The sequence below is a fragment of the Agelaius tricolor genome, unplaced genomic scaffold (genome assembly GCF_023055355.1).
Source record: "Agelaius tricolor isolate 1412-34295 unplaced genomic scaffold, bAgeTri1.0.p SCAF_11, whole genome shotgun sequence".
Lineage (NCBI taxonomy): Eukaryota > Metazoa > Chordata > Aves > Passeriformes > Icteridae > Agelaius > Agelaius tricolor.
In genome coordinates, this window is record NW_027269271.1 from 27,169,668 (window position 1) to 27,184,794 (window position 15,127).

Genomic DNA, 15,127 nt, shown 5'->3' on the forward strand with positions numbered 1-15,127 from the left:
GGGTAATTTAGAAGTACCTTTCTCCAGCAGAGTTCAGCCTGTGCCACTGACTAATGCACAGTTTAAGTGTTTATGACTAAAACTCTTCTCTCCTCTTTTCCTTCCCCATTCATACCTCCAAAATGTTTTCAAAATGTTATGAAAAGAGGAATTTGAAGAGGGAATCTCATTACTTCAAGGCAGAATTAAAAAATTATGAAATGCATAATGCCCAATTTATCAATCAAAGCAAACTGTGCAGTACAGACACACTGAAAGCCCTTCACTCTCTAATCACTAACAGGTAACACCATCAAATTCAGCCCTACACTCTATTAGAATTGCAGTAGAAAAGCACTTAGTGTAATGCACAGAGACAGCTCACCAAATACTGCTCACTTGGCTCAAAGACAAGGCTGAAGATGTTAATAATTTGAAAGCTTCCTTAACCAGTGTACTTTATCAATATGCCCAGAAAATGAAATAAAATACCTACACACAATTTCTGTAGATTAAAAAAAAAAAATCTGACTTGTATTCAGCCCAAGAGCTGTGAGTTTTTTTCCCAGATTTGTGAATTACCTGTGGATGCCTTGCTGCAGAGCCCATCCTCTCCCCATTGCAAACTGCAGGAACCATTTCCATTCCTTCTTTCTGACCACATTAATTTCAGGCTTGCTTGTAGGAAGATTTTTTTTTTTCTATGTCCTCATTTCCTAATTCCTCATTTTCCCATCAGTCTCCCAAGCACCACAGACATACAGTGTTGGCAGAGCAGTGGTGAATTTCATCCAACCTTCTCTCTCAGTTGTGCCTTCTTTCCTTGTCTTCCTCCAAGGGAGGAGGCAAAGACACCAAACCTCTGTGACCAGGTCCAGTGCTCATGTCCTCTCTTTTCATGTTATTTTCAACCTCAAACTTCGGATTTCCAAAGGTTTTCTTACTCTCCAGAGTAAATGTCACCAACAGAGCATCACTGTAAAGCACCCAGAGCTGGAGCAGAAGCACCCAGCTGCAGGCAGCAGCACAGTTGTGACAGGGGGACGTAGCAAACACCGAGTTTACTCACAGACAGAGACACTGTGAGCTGGTGACAAGCAGTACAAAGACTTATTTGATGCAAAGACAGAATGACTGCATTGCTTATGTCAAAAAAAGATCAGTGGAAGCATAACAACAGAGCATTCTGCATGCTACACACACCGCATAAAGCACAAAAAATACTCTTTATGTTTCCTGCGCTTTTCTAGCCTGGTTTCTCAGGAATAAAACAAGAGCTGTGCAATTGTTCTGTCACTCATTGCTTCCCCAAATAACTTTTGAACCTGTTGGCTGATCTCAGGTTTGACAGATAGGCTGAGGTCTCAAAGGGATCACATTCCTATCAGATGCGTGAAAATAATAGAGACTCAAACCGGCGCCTTTGCCGGGCTGCCCCCCGTGCTGTGCCTGCCTCTGCTCTGAACCTCAGGGGTACCAATTAGCCCACGAGCCAGAGCAGCTCTGTGGAGCAGGGAACAGCTGGGGCAATGCTGGGATTCTTGCTTACATCTTCAGACAGAGCTCCCAGCAAAAACATCGGTGCGTGTGCCTCCCTCGGGAGGAGGGATCAGCGCTCCAGCCACAGGACACGGCGAGGTGAGAGCTCACATCCATCCTCCTCCAAGCACAGAAAGGCACAGCAGAACCCCAGAATGCCAGTGCTGCCAGCCTGAGCTGGCCTTGGTGTGCATGGTGCTCACTGTGTCCTCAAACCCCAAGCCACTGATGGTGCCAACGCTCCAAGGACTGCCCTGTCCTCCCAAGGCTCAGCAATGAAAATTTCTTCCTCACCCTCCCCTGCCTGCTCCTCAGCAGCAATTCAACCTCTGAGCTCCTAAAACACACGTGCATTTTCTTTCTGGCATCACCAAAAAAAATAAGAGAAGCGTTGCCTGGCAAAGAGTAAGATTTCTGTTCAGTTTTAAGGGGATGTGTATGACAGGGAAGTTACAGGACTCTCATTCTAATAGCCAATGCTGCTAATTAAAACTGTTTTGGAAGATCTGCAGCCAGCATATAAATCACCCCTCTATATGCTATAAATAAGAGGCAGATACAGAATTGAATAGTTCCCATTTGTCAACGGAATGAAGAGATTTGATTGTGTCTTTTTGAATAATAAATCCAGACATACCTAGCAGGGCATGGAGAGTTGCTCCAAGTGTCTCTTTTATCAAACAACAATGATTACATTATAGGGTTTGCATTATGGGCCATCATCCATTTCTCTTGTTTTCTCATTTATTGCTGACATCCTCCCTCCCAGATGAAGCATTTTGCTCTGCACAGAACGTGCTCATGTAAAGATCTCAGGAGCGAACGCTACTGAGTGTCCTGATGCAGGGTTCACCTACCAGGATGTATCACAGAGCAGAAGGGAGTTTTGTAGGGGAACTGAGCTGTGGAAGACTAAATACACAGGTTTTTCAACCTAAATACACAGGTTTTTCAACCTAAATACACAGGTTTTTTACCCCATCCTTTTTTTTCACAGTGCTTCTAAAGGACACTCAAAATGCACTGTGTATCAGACAGAGGAGAATCAAATCATTCTTATTGGCAGTGGATGTCCATTTATGCAAAACAATGCAGAGAACCAAAAATAAAGTCCTGAAGATAATCTTAAAACATCGTTGAACAATGGAAACTCCAAAGGTATCCACACACAAGAAGCAGATTCTTAATAATAATAATGACAATACCTCTCTCCTGTGTGGAAATCTCTTCCCAACCATGAACACTACATTCCATTCACAGCCACCATGTCTTTCTCACTGGAAAAGAAAAACAAACAAATGGGCACCAATTAGAAAAGGGCATTTATTAATGCTAAGTTCAGAGTAGCTTCAAATTTTGCACATGCACTCATAAAACAGAAGATTTAGGATTCCCTGTCACACGGGAGGCTGCAGAAGGTTAATTGAGTTCACTGTAGAAGTATCATTACCTCTATAAGACACCTAAGGAAAAAAGCACAGCAGTCAGGTTATGAAGATAGATTTATTTTAAGCCTTTAAAACTATTTGTCAAATTTTTGCCCTCTAACAGGGTGAGGATTCCTCTCACTTTGTCCCTAAATTCCAATGCAGCTGAACAGCAACTTCCACAGCATTTCCTCGGCTGTGGATTTCACGTTTCCCCCAGAGATGCCCTTGTCCCACCCACTGACAGACTGACACAGAGAAGTCATGACCTCTGGCATCTATTCCCATTTTCCCAAAGGAAATGCATTCTCTGGGGTGGGCCACAGGATTTCCTCTCCCCTGCTGAAGGAGCAGCTGGAAGACAGCAAAACCAGCCCAAAGAGCTGCAGGGAAATTCCTGTGGGCTGCGCTTTTATCTTTGCTTCTGCTGGGGCTAAAAATGGGGAGAAACAAGGGGGAAATCTTCCCATCTGGGCTCCCTCATCACCCCTTCCAAAAAGGGCAGCTGTGGGACCTGTGGTCCCCTCAGTATGGAATAAACAGCCTGCTCCTCATCTGCTCAGGCTGGTAAAGCTCTGACCTAGGTGTGCTTATTTTACCAACAGTGACTGTAAATCTGGATGATTTTATTATTTTGGTGTTATGCTTGCCAATAAAAAGGAAAAGCCAGCCCGAGCTGAAAGGATTTGATGGCTACAGAACTGAGTTCCCAGCCTGCCTCCCTAGGTGCTCACCTGGCTGTCTGCCCTCCCCTCGCTCCCTGGAGCTCCTGAGCCTGAATAATGTCCCAGGCACCTCCAGCCAAGCCAGGACTCCCATGTCACCGACTCCGCAAGGACTTCGCAGTCACTGTTTTGTGCCTGATGATGACACAAAAGCCGCTGCAGAGCAATTCTCAACGCAGGCACACACACAGAGCGCGAAACAGGCAGATGGGACTCGGAGCACAAAGAGGATAAAACATCATTTTAACAAAATCCATTTGTTCAGATGACCCCAACTTGAAATTAAGGTGTTAAAGCCCAAGACAAAGCGGATTTCTGATTGGCAGCCAGTGATGTCAGCCCTGTGCCAATTACAGAGGGAATTCATGTGGCTGCCTTTAAAAAGAAATAATTCCCTCTCTGATACAGCAATAAGACATTGCAGACAGCCCATTTGCCGGGGATTACGCGGCACTTCTCAGGTAGTTAAAGTCACTGAGCCTTTTGACCTTGTGCCTCCTAACACTACTGGAGGCACAATCACCCAGGGACACGCTGCTTATCATGTGTGTCTTATTGCTTAAACAAAACCCAGCCACCCAGCAACCTGAGCCCGCCACCCCGGGCTCTTTGGCTGTGAGTTATTGCGCCGAAACAACACGAACATAATAAACAGCACTATTTATTAGCTTATTCTATGATTTCAGAGATGACTACACAGGCTGAGAAAGTGGAGGAGAAAGCGCCAGGCTGGAGTGAAAGCATTTCTCAGGTCACTGCTTTAAACACAGATTTTTCGTGCTGCCGCGATGCTTGTGCAGGGCGAGTAAATCTTTGCAGGCTGCGGTCCTGAAGTGGCTGGAATTAATCGTCCCTCCAGATGGGATCCGAGCTCACTCACTGCTATAACGTTCAGCATGTAATGAACACCAGGCAAGGTGAAAATTGATATCAAGAGCACTTCTAAGAGCTAAAAAGTTAACACCTAAATTGGAAATCAATATATGCTGTAAGTATTGATCAGCTGAACAGAAACCCGCAGGTTTTTGCCTCTGCTGAGTGGATGCTGTTGGAGGTTGAGCTGAAGTTCCACTGAAACACCCTATTTTAATAGTTATTAAAAAAAAACCAAAAAAACCACAAAGCAACCCAACCTTATGGAGTGATGATCTAACTTTACAGAGTGACTGTCTAACCCTTCCTCAAGTGCCTCCATTCTGAACGACCAGGAACGTGCCAAGCCAGGTGTCTTTAGTGACTTCTTTACTGTCCCTTAGCTTTTGAAGCCAATCTTTTGTCCTCAAGACCAACAGAAGAAGCCAGAGCTGAGGAGCAGCACCTTTGAGGAGGATGGGTGGCCTTTGTGGACCTGTGCCTGGTGATGGGGCAGAGATTTGGAGCTTGCTGAGCACATGGAGGCCCAGGTGTCACCTCTGCAATGCAGTTCTGAGCTCTCCTCACTGTGCTTGCTCAAAGCCACCTCTGCTGCCTTAGGAGGGGATCTTTGCACAGTGCCCTGCTCTGGTGGGACACAGCTCCTTGGGTCCGCAGTGGGTGAAGAGCAGCTGCAGATTGTGTCATCCCATGCTGTGTATCTGCTCAAAGCAAGCTTTTCAGACACTGTGATGAATGAAAGAGCTGTGAAAAACAAATGTCTCATTGTTTGAGTCCTCCAGCCTGCGAGGAAGCAGGAATTTCTGTGCTCTTACATCAAAGAAACACTTGACCCTATGTGATCAATTCCTCCTCCTAATTATTAAGTGCTGAAAGACCTGAACTTCTTCGAAGTCTCTCAGGTGAAAAGGGGCAAGAATATCTCAGAAAAGGTTAGAGAATCCGTACATTTCTATAAATATTTGTTGGTCTGCATTCCTTTAACTTTGCATGATTAAATACAGCCTGCTTCTGTTCTTCCACTTTATCCTCCGGGGAAATTTATCATCAAAATTATTGTACAGCATTCATTACTCTAGCCTCATTTAAAACCTTGCCCTACTTATTATTTAGGCTGCAAAAAAAAAATGTTGCTTTGTATAGCATTTCCTATAATAGTCTCAATCATTACATTTAAAAGATTGCTGTAAGGCAGCTTAGCCTGCATTAGAGGAAAATAAAGTGGGATGCCATAGTTAAGTGTTACAGTTCTAATTCAGCTTTTGTTTCCCAAATCATAACAATGCAATGTTTCAGTTCCTTAAAAGGCTCTCGCTGCTCATTAGCAGCATCCAGGACTTCAGCCCCTGGAATTCAAAGGGACATCCAGTGGTTCTTCTCCCTTAAAAATGGTGGGGAAAGGCAGAGGGATGGGAAAGAATGGAAGGGAGGCAGGAGGCTCCATCAGTTAAGAGGTGGGGCTGTCTTTTAAATCAGTGGTGCAGGGAACACACTCAGCTGTGACAGAGCAGCAGGGAATGCAAATAAATTATGTTTGCTTAACCCTTACTCAAAATCTGTTTAGGACAGAGAGACAGACACGGCTGTTGAAAAGAAACAAAAGCAGAGTTTAAATGGAGGGAAACAAAATTAACTTAAATCCCAGTAATGCTACGTGAAGCCTCTTAATTTGGGGTCGTTCAATAATGAGAACTGCTCTGATGCTGAGTACCATTGCTGGCCTTTTAGATAACACTGTATTTGTGTTTGTCTAACCCTTCTGTGCTCCTGAGAAAGCCCAGCTGGTGCTGCACTGCAGACCCTGCTGGGGAGGGGAGCAGGGAAAAAGCATCTCCTCCCCACTGGCAGCCCCACCAAGATCTCTTCCTACATGGGCTGCAGAACCAAAGACTTTGGCTTCTGCTTTGACCACATCAAACTCAGACTGAAAGCACAGGGTGGGCAAAAGCCGCTCATTAACACAGCACAGTTTTTGGAGGTTATGTCATGTATTTACTGTTTAGGGTGTTCTGTCCTCCCTCACTGCCTTCTCTGGACCTGACTGACCTCAGAGGCTTTTTGCTACCCCAGACCTGGCTATCCTTCCCTCTCTTCTCCATCTCAAACCAGAGACCTACAGGACTTAGGAACACAGAAGGAACCCCTGGTTTAACCCTCTGTGATGGTGAAAATTCCCCAGTTATTCCTAATCTTCACTTCAGGATTTGATTCCTGACTCTACTTTTCCCTTTTACCCACCCACCTTGTCTTTCTGACTGTTTTCTACAAGGGGCCTTGCAAAGACCTTTCAGCATCGTAAATAAATGAGATAAGCCAGTTCCTCTCTCTTCCTTTCGTATTGACAACTTCAAAGACTTCCAAGAGATTAAGAGAGAAAGACTGTAAGTGACCTGCTGGGTCATCAAGCCTAGGCTTTCCCTATCACTTCCAGCCATATCCTACACTACCTTTCTACTGGATAAGCCTGATCTTATCAGCGCCTCCCAAATGTTTTCTTTTTTTTTTTTTTTCTTATCATTTGAACCAGTTTACGAGGTACAAATGAAAGGCTTAGTGGTCTGTAACTCCCCGGATCGTTTTCTTCCTGGTGTCACTAGAAGGCACCTTGTCCTTTCTATCCATTGAGCACACACATTCCTCATCACCCACGGGAAGGGAAAAAGAGAGGTGAGCTTTGGTGGAAGGAAGGGAAGAGAGCAGGATGGTGGAGTTAATGTTCATACAAGAGATGTACTGCCAACTCTGGTACGTGCAAACTGGTGGAAAAATGAAAATTCCTATTTTATCATAGAATCACAGAATGGTTTAGGTTGGAAGGAACCTCAAAAATTCAATTCCAGCCCCCCCGCCACAGGCAGGGACACCTTCCACTGGAGAGAGTGGTCAAAGGAGGGATCAATACTCTCCTTGGCTATTATTTTATCATTACACTTCACAGACAAATAAATATTATTTTCTTTTCTACCACTAATTGTATGGATTCAGAGCTAATAATGAAAAATATGCAACACCTTGCTATTAGTCATGCACCAAACACAGCTCTCCCATCATTCTGGTCAGCAGAGGCTGTTCTGATGGGTTCTGATGAGCTGCTAATGCTGGAAGGACTGTGCTCATTAGCTGGGCTGTGGAAATGGGGCAGATCACCCTCCACCAACCCAGAGTTATCCCAGCACCCAGCTCTGGGTGCCAGCAGCTGCTCAGCACACCCAGATTCACATTGGCAATCCTGCTGGCTTTCAATAAAATCTGTGTTTGGAAAATCCATAATGGTAAAACAACCCTATCATCATAAAAGGGGCTTTCCCAGGAGGGAAGTATTTTGTGCAGCCTCTCCCCAATCATGTAGATGCAGAAAAACCTTTAGGCCTGTAGCTGGCTGCAAAGAGCAGCAGAGACCTCACCCAAAGGGGAACACCCTTAGGTTCAGGACCAGGAGAGGCCAAACCTCACTGCAGTTCCTTGGTCATGGGTGATTCCCAGGCAATCAGAGCCACAGCCCATTCACCCACGTGCTGCACAAACCCTCCAGGTTACAGTGCTCACACACAGGGAGAGAGCAGCTTCTCACCTCCTCTGGCTCCCCAGTCCTCCTCTTACACACAGCAAACACCTCAACAGGGCACATTTCACCTCGTGAAGCCGATGTTGGTGCAACCAAAGTGTCCCCCCAAAGCCGGGTCCTGGAGCAACCTCGAGAGTGCACGGGGGTGTGCAGGGCTTGAACTGCAGAGCACCCCCTGAGACAGCAAAAATGAGGATTGGGGTGAAGCTGAACAGATCCTCAACACTTAGAGAGGAAGGGGAGGAAGATGTTTTGATTTTATTTTTTTAGTGATGCATTAATTCTATAACTTGCCATACAACCTTCTTTTCTTCAGAAAATAATAAGGGTACTGTTTGTTTCCTGTAATAATTTGGCACTGCCCTCTCTTTTATGAAACAAATCTATTTGTACTTGGATATTCTGAAAAACAGCAAAACCCTTACATAAGCATTTAGGCAAAAAAAAATTAACCAAAACACTTTCAACCTAACATGACTCCCGTGGAGAGCCTGTTATGGCCTGACCACAATCCCCATTCCCAAACATCCTGCATTGCTGGGCAGGGAGGAGGTAGAAGAATTGGGCATGAAAAACTGGACTTGGGTCTGAGAAGAAGTGGAAGGAGGTGCATTAGTTTTTGTCTTTGTTTCTCACCATCCTACTCTGTTTTTAAGTGGAGATAAATCAAAATAATTTTCCTCAAGTCCAGTCTGATTGTATCCCACCATTTCCATGTGAGAGCCTTAACAATGCCATCTAATTCCTGACCCCCCAGATGACTTTGCATCAGCAAAAAGGAAAATCACCAGCACTGAGGGGATGCTTGGGGGATTATCAGCTGCTTATCAGAAGGTGACTCACAGAAATCACACACCTCCTCCTCCATCTCAAACCAGGAGCAATGAGCTGTCAGGTTGGCAGGAGTCTTTTCTGTCCCAGACCTTCCAAAAGAACTGATTTTCAACATTTTAAGCAGAAATGTCCAAGTCTCTAACTTGAAGGGATACATCTTTTCCTGTGCTCCTTTGTGCAGATTTTACAAGAGGTCAACCAACAAAACAAGGTGGTCAGACCATCAAATGCTTGCTGTGCTTGAGGTGGCTGATTTTGACTCCTGAGTAGCTGGACCTAATTCTCTGTCAGTTCACTGTCCCTCTCCTGTCCCCAGCCCCTGAGCCTCTCATCTGTTAAAAATGAAAGGTTTGGAACAGGAGCGAAGGTCATCTCTGCCTGTGCTTCTGTTCCACAGCCAGCGTTGTAGAACAAATACTGATGAGGATCATGATGATAATGAGGAAAATAATAATGAGCATTGATCTCGATGGAGATGCTCCTCTGTTCTACCCAGGCCACTGAGATGAGACTCAGGAATCCCCAGACATAAAGGATGTGTCACACTAAACTTTAATTAACAGCAAATCACAACCCAAATGACACATCCCCCCTTCACACTCTCAATTTTCATAACTGACTTTTCACAATGAAACTCCAGGGGACATTTGAAACTAGAGAAGAAAGCAAAAAAACACTTCTGCCTCCACATGCAGCTGGTTCTGCCAAGGGAGCCATCCAGCCATGATTCCTCTCTGATTTTGTACAGCAGGAGCCACGAGCAGCTTCAGCCTGGTCCAGGGAGAGGCATCAGCAGAGATGAGAGGAGGATTTGGGTCTGCTGTGCTCCAGAGAGACACTCTTGGCACTGAGGTATTTCACAGCTTCCCCTGCTGTGACCCCCTTTGTGTCACCAAGCAAACTCCAGCTCCCACAGCTCCACTGGGTGATGCTTTTCACTGCTCCAGCATTTTCCCCACTCAAACAAATTAACCTGGCCACTGTGAGGGACAAGGCCTTGCTGGCCAAGTGCCCTTGCTCCAGCAGGGAGCACTGGGGTCACTCGTGGAACATGGCATAAGCAGCTCTACAGATTTCCAGGGAAAATCCCAACTCCTGTAAGGAACAGAAGAAATCAATGCTCAAAGGAAAGTTGTGTAGCTGTGAATAACTAAAAAGTAGTATTCAGGAATGAAATATTTACTTTTTGGATATGAATTTGGCTGGTGGTGTTTCTGTAACATAAATATTTTAATCTTGCTTTCAAGTGCCCAATTTTTCAGTTTTTTTCCCAATAAATATGAAATATTTTTTGATTGGCACACTCCCCTATGGCTGCTCATACAAGGCACCAAGCAGGCAAACATGGGTTCCCTTTCTGTCAAAGCCTAAGGGAGATCTTGTTTATGAAAAGGTGCAACATGTAGAATTCTTTAAAAGACTTTTTTTTTAATAAGTACCATGAAGTTGTTGACTCATTTTATGGACTAAGTAGGAGGAAGTAAGGAATATCTCAGGCAATTCCATGCATTTATATCCATTACATATAAACTCATTTCATATTGATCATGGAAAGAATAAATTGTTCAGATTAAATCAACCTCCAGCAGGATAAGGTCACAGGCTTGTGCTATTAACTGCAATTGGCCACTTAAGTGGAGGATACCAACAGAACAGTGAAAAAACCCAGGTACATCTTCAGTGATAACATATCCCATAAATACTCCCCATGGAAAATTTCATGTACAGCCACAGCAAAGTTCAGAGTACAGCAGGAAATGGATATTGGGAGTTTCAGAGTTGCTGTTGTTCAGCCATCTCTCCTCCCTGCAAGCAGCTTCTACCCAGTGAAGAACAGGAGATCTGACACCAGGAGATGCAGCTGATGGAGCAAAGACAGAAGGACACAAATCTGCACAGCCCCATCCCTCCTACAGGGCCCTGCATGGGCAGAATCAACATTTACAGCGCTGGGCAGACAAAGCAGCAAAGGATTCCTGATCCTACCTTTGGGAGAAATAAATAACCATGCTTTAAAAAAAAATAAGCGAGAAATAAAAGGCCAAGTTTGGATAAAATTCAAGCAACTAGTCTTGCAAATTGTAACTTAGGCAGCTCAGAGTGCTGTAAGACAGGGATCTGTAACTAATTGAAGTGAATAGCTTGAAGTGCTCTGCTATTAGGGAATCAAAGCTCTGGCATATCTGCTGCAGTGTCTGTGAAACAGCAATAACAGTGTTTGCCCACCTTACAGAGATAATAGAAGTGGTTACATTTGTGCAGAAATGTGATCATGTAAAAAGCACTGTGGTATAAAAGTGCTAAATATTATTATTAGGTGTATGTTTTGGTACTCCAAAAAATGCAATTTATTCACACTCTATTTCTTTGACACTTGTAACAGGCTTCCAATGTGGCTTAAAACCCCTGCTCAAAAATAAACATCAGAATAATGAGCTTTCCTTATTTAATTCACCAAATAGGCACAATAAGCTCATGTTTAAACAAAAAATGGAAAGGAAACTTGCTGCTGTGCCAGAACAGCAGCACAATCAATTTTAATTAGCATTGCTCATTGTGGGAAATGATAAGGTATCAGTCATAGTAATTGGTGGTGTTGACAATTAGTCAAAGTTATTAACATCTCAAGACCCAGGACAAAAAAAGCTTGCTGAATTTTAAATATCTGGAGAAGGCTTGCCTCGAAATCCTCAATTTTCACACAGTCTGAAAACATTGCTCAGGTTTATTATTTGTCAGCTTCCCATCAGAGCACAGGCACTGGGATAACAGCACCAACCCAACATGGCTGGTGCTTGATCAATCCAAGTTTTCCCCTGCTGGGAGTGGGGCTCCCTCCTCTCCTCTCCTCCCTGCTCCCTCCCTCTCTCCCTTTGTTTCCCTTTTCTGCTCCCAATGCTCATCCCAGACCCTCTCCCAAACTGAATGGATCAGGGAATGCTCCCAGGCAAGGGAAAGGCCTTGGAGTGGAGCATCTCCAGCAAGGTCCCATGAAGGAACATGATCCTTTGGGTGCCCAGAGCTCAGGTGGGTGCTGCCACAGGAGCAGCAGCAGCTGCTGCTTGCAGGAATTGCCTGGAGCACCTCATTTAATGGTCAATGAGCAATGCCTCAGCCTTCTGAGAAGCTCAGGGGTGAAACAAAGTCTGTGACAAGACACAATATAGGGAGTTTTGAGGGTTTTGTCCTGGTCTCTCTTACCCCACAAATGTCCTGCCTGTGTTTGCTCTCTGACTTCTGCTGAGAGAGGATCTGGCAGAGGAGGTCAGTGATGACAAAGGTGAGCAAAGCAGAGAGCCCACCTGTGTGGATCACATCAGAACTGACACAAGGATTTCTGGTCTTTTACTAAAGTTTAGAGGTCAATATCAGGTTATTTTTCTGGCCACCAAGACCATAAATTCTCCAAGGTCTAGCACTTGGCTACTCTATTGTATATACTCTACTTGTACCTTCATGTTTTAGTGGGCAATTCCTGAGACACCCAGCCTGCAGGTGCTGAGAGCAGCAAGTGACCCACCTCAGTGAGTTGCATAAGGATCACTTATGGACTTATGTCACTTATGGCAGCTGATGTACACAAAAAAGGCAGAAAAACATTGTCCAAAAAGCATTTATTTAATCTGACAGACCCCTGACCACCTGCCCTACAAGACAAAGATCACAGAAATACTCTGTCAATTGTTTTCTGCTAGAGTTTCAGTGAAAACTCAATATATTCCACCTCCCACATGCTGCTGTCCCCTCACTGTAAATAAGATGTGTATAATACTGCAATAGCCATCCTTCTGCTGTAAGTAGGTGTTACAGTTTAAAATAGCAGAGGTGACATGTATTACTCATTTGTCCTTTTGCTCACTTTAATGAGTTTATTTGTATGGAAATTAAAAGCCAGGTAAAAATACCATCTCTGTCCCTAACATATGTATCTGTTACACAACCACAGTGATTCTCCTGACCCTTCTCCTACAACCACCACTCCCAAACTGGTGCTGCCTTTCAAGCAACGGAGCAAAATACCAGGCTGCCACAAAGGAACAAATCCTGCTGAGCTGCACCACTGGCACAACAGTCAGAAAGCACAGTCCTGAAAGAAACTCCTCCAAAACCCAGCTGAGATTCAAAGCAAAGAAACTGTGATTTAAATTCCCTCTCAGGCCCACAGCAGCAGCGGGGCTCTGCCACTGCGGCCGCCAGATAAACACCATTTTCAAGGTCAATTTCCTATGACCAGTTGCTTCATTTCTCATCATTTTCTGTCCAACTTCATAGATTACCACTTAAAATTGATTTATTCTTTCCCTTCCCAGCATTACTTTGCACTTCATTTAAAAGGGAGGTCGGGGGGGATTTTTCTCTGTGCTCCCCACAACGACACCGTCATAGGACGATGGGCTCAGCTGGGTTTCAATTGACTGAAACAGCTGCTCAGTAAAGCAGTGTAAAAAGTTTATAAAAGCCAAACCAAACCAAGAGGCACCTCCCAACCATTTCCCCTTCTCTTCCCCACTGCTAGAAATACTGTATTTTTAGAGACAGTGACCCGGGTTTCCACACACGGAGCTTTGTTGTAAAGCAATGTTTTCATAGCCCCTAACAGAAAACTGAAGTTGTGTCGAGGTCTGGTTCGAGGTTCCTCCTGCAGGCCGGTAGCAGTGGCACTGGAGATCAGATTAAAGCTGACAGAGATGAAACTGTGCTGGCCCACATCCTTGGGCTTGCTCCAGGGCCTCTCATCTGCATTTCATCGTGATGTGAGCACATGTTCCCATCATTGGTACACTCATCTGCATCACTCTGAATGTTAATCACAGGCTAACCCAATTTCTTCGGCAAATTTATTGCATACTGTTCATTAAAGTTCATAAAGCCTCACGTGAGGCTGAAAGGAGCAGAACAGCCTCACGGAGGATTCCTCAGCAATTCAGAGGTGGCAACGTCAGCCCAAGGAGCTCCTCCTGCCAAGGTGGGTGCCAGAATCTTTCATCCAGGGGACGACAGGGGAGGGGAAGGAGGCAATGAGGTACAAAGAGCTGTCACAGCCCTACAGAAAGCCCTGAAACTGCTGTCCCTGTTGGAATTCAACAAAATAAACCCAGATTTCTTTCCAGAGTCATTGAAAAATACTTTTTTTTTTCAACGAACAAGGAAAAAGAATCAAGGCTTGCCAGCAATGTGGGGATGTGAGGGGAAGGAAACCGAGCTGGGAGAAGGGGATCACAGGACAGAGCTCACGGGGAGAATCTCAGCAGCACACACTGCAAATGTTACAGGTTTTCCTGGAGTTGGGAACTGTGGGCTGCCCTCAGGATGTCCCCAGCAGCTGGATCTGACAAGTGACACTTTACTGCCCTTCGGATTTACTGCCAATGCATGGTAGAAACACACTTGGACAACACTCACACGCTTAAACCTAAGCATGTGCTTAAATGCTTTGCTGACCAGGGCTCAGAGAAGCTGTGTTTGTTTTTTTTTAGAAAGGGATGATTTACTGTATTCCAGTTAACAGCCAGACATAAACATCTACCTCCCCAATGAACTCTGTGCATCTGAAATTATCTCAATTTCTTACACCAGCTCCTCAAAACCTCAGGAACACGCAGAAATCCAAGCCTCCAACATCCCGAGTGGAAACTGTTAAAATTCTCCAAAGGACTTTATGATTGAAATATTCAATCAGATGATGCTACCATCAGAATAATGAAGCCTTTGGAGGATTTGCTTCATTGAGTATAAAATAATTCTGAGAGACACTTAAAAGGAAGAAACCATGTCTGTGGGAAGAAACAGGACCGATTTTTTGCCAGAAGGAGGATTATTCTGCAAGCCAGAAAATGATACCTCTTGGTAACCCAACATCAGATCTGCTCCAAGGCTAAAATTAGATGTCACAAAATATATAAATATAATTTTTGCACAGCTGTGTAAATGAAAATACATCTGTCAAGAAAAGAGAAATTACAGATGCTTACTCTCTCCTTTCCCCAAAATTTCCATAACCATAGAACAATCCAGCCTGAAATTAGAAATTTGCTCTCTCCTTTAATTAAATCCATTTGCATTTTTCTTCTCCTCAGCTGATTAAATAACAGAAAAGCACAAAGGTGAAGGCATGTTTTGTGATTAAAGCACTGGATGAAGACCCCAGAGGAGCCAATTCAGTTCCTGGTCCTGTCACAGGACTT

The 15,127-nt window shown here is 44.5% G+C and overlaps 1 protein-coding gene across 12 annotated transcripts in view; it reads right to left on the bottom strand.

Annotated features, from left to right (window-relative positions):
• DAB1 (DAB adaptor protein 1) overlaps nucleotides 1-15,127 on the bottom strand; it is a 413,672-nt gene that overhangs the window by 209,341 nt on the left and 189,204 nt on the right. For 10 of the 12 annotated variants that reach the window (XR_011680667.1, XR_011680668.1, XM_071436827.1 and 7 more), the window contains exon 2: nucleotides 2,724-2,795. The gene's annotated coding sequence lies outside the window, so the exon portion shown is untranslated. Of the gene's footprint in view, nucleotides 1-561; nucleotides 1,001-2,723; nucleotides 2,796-15,127 lie in introns of those variants that run through there. The other 2 variants (XM_071436828.1, XM_071436825.1) reach the window with 1 other exon arrangement.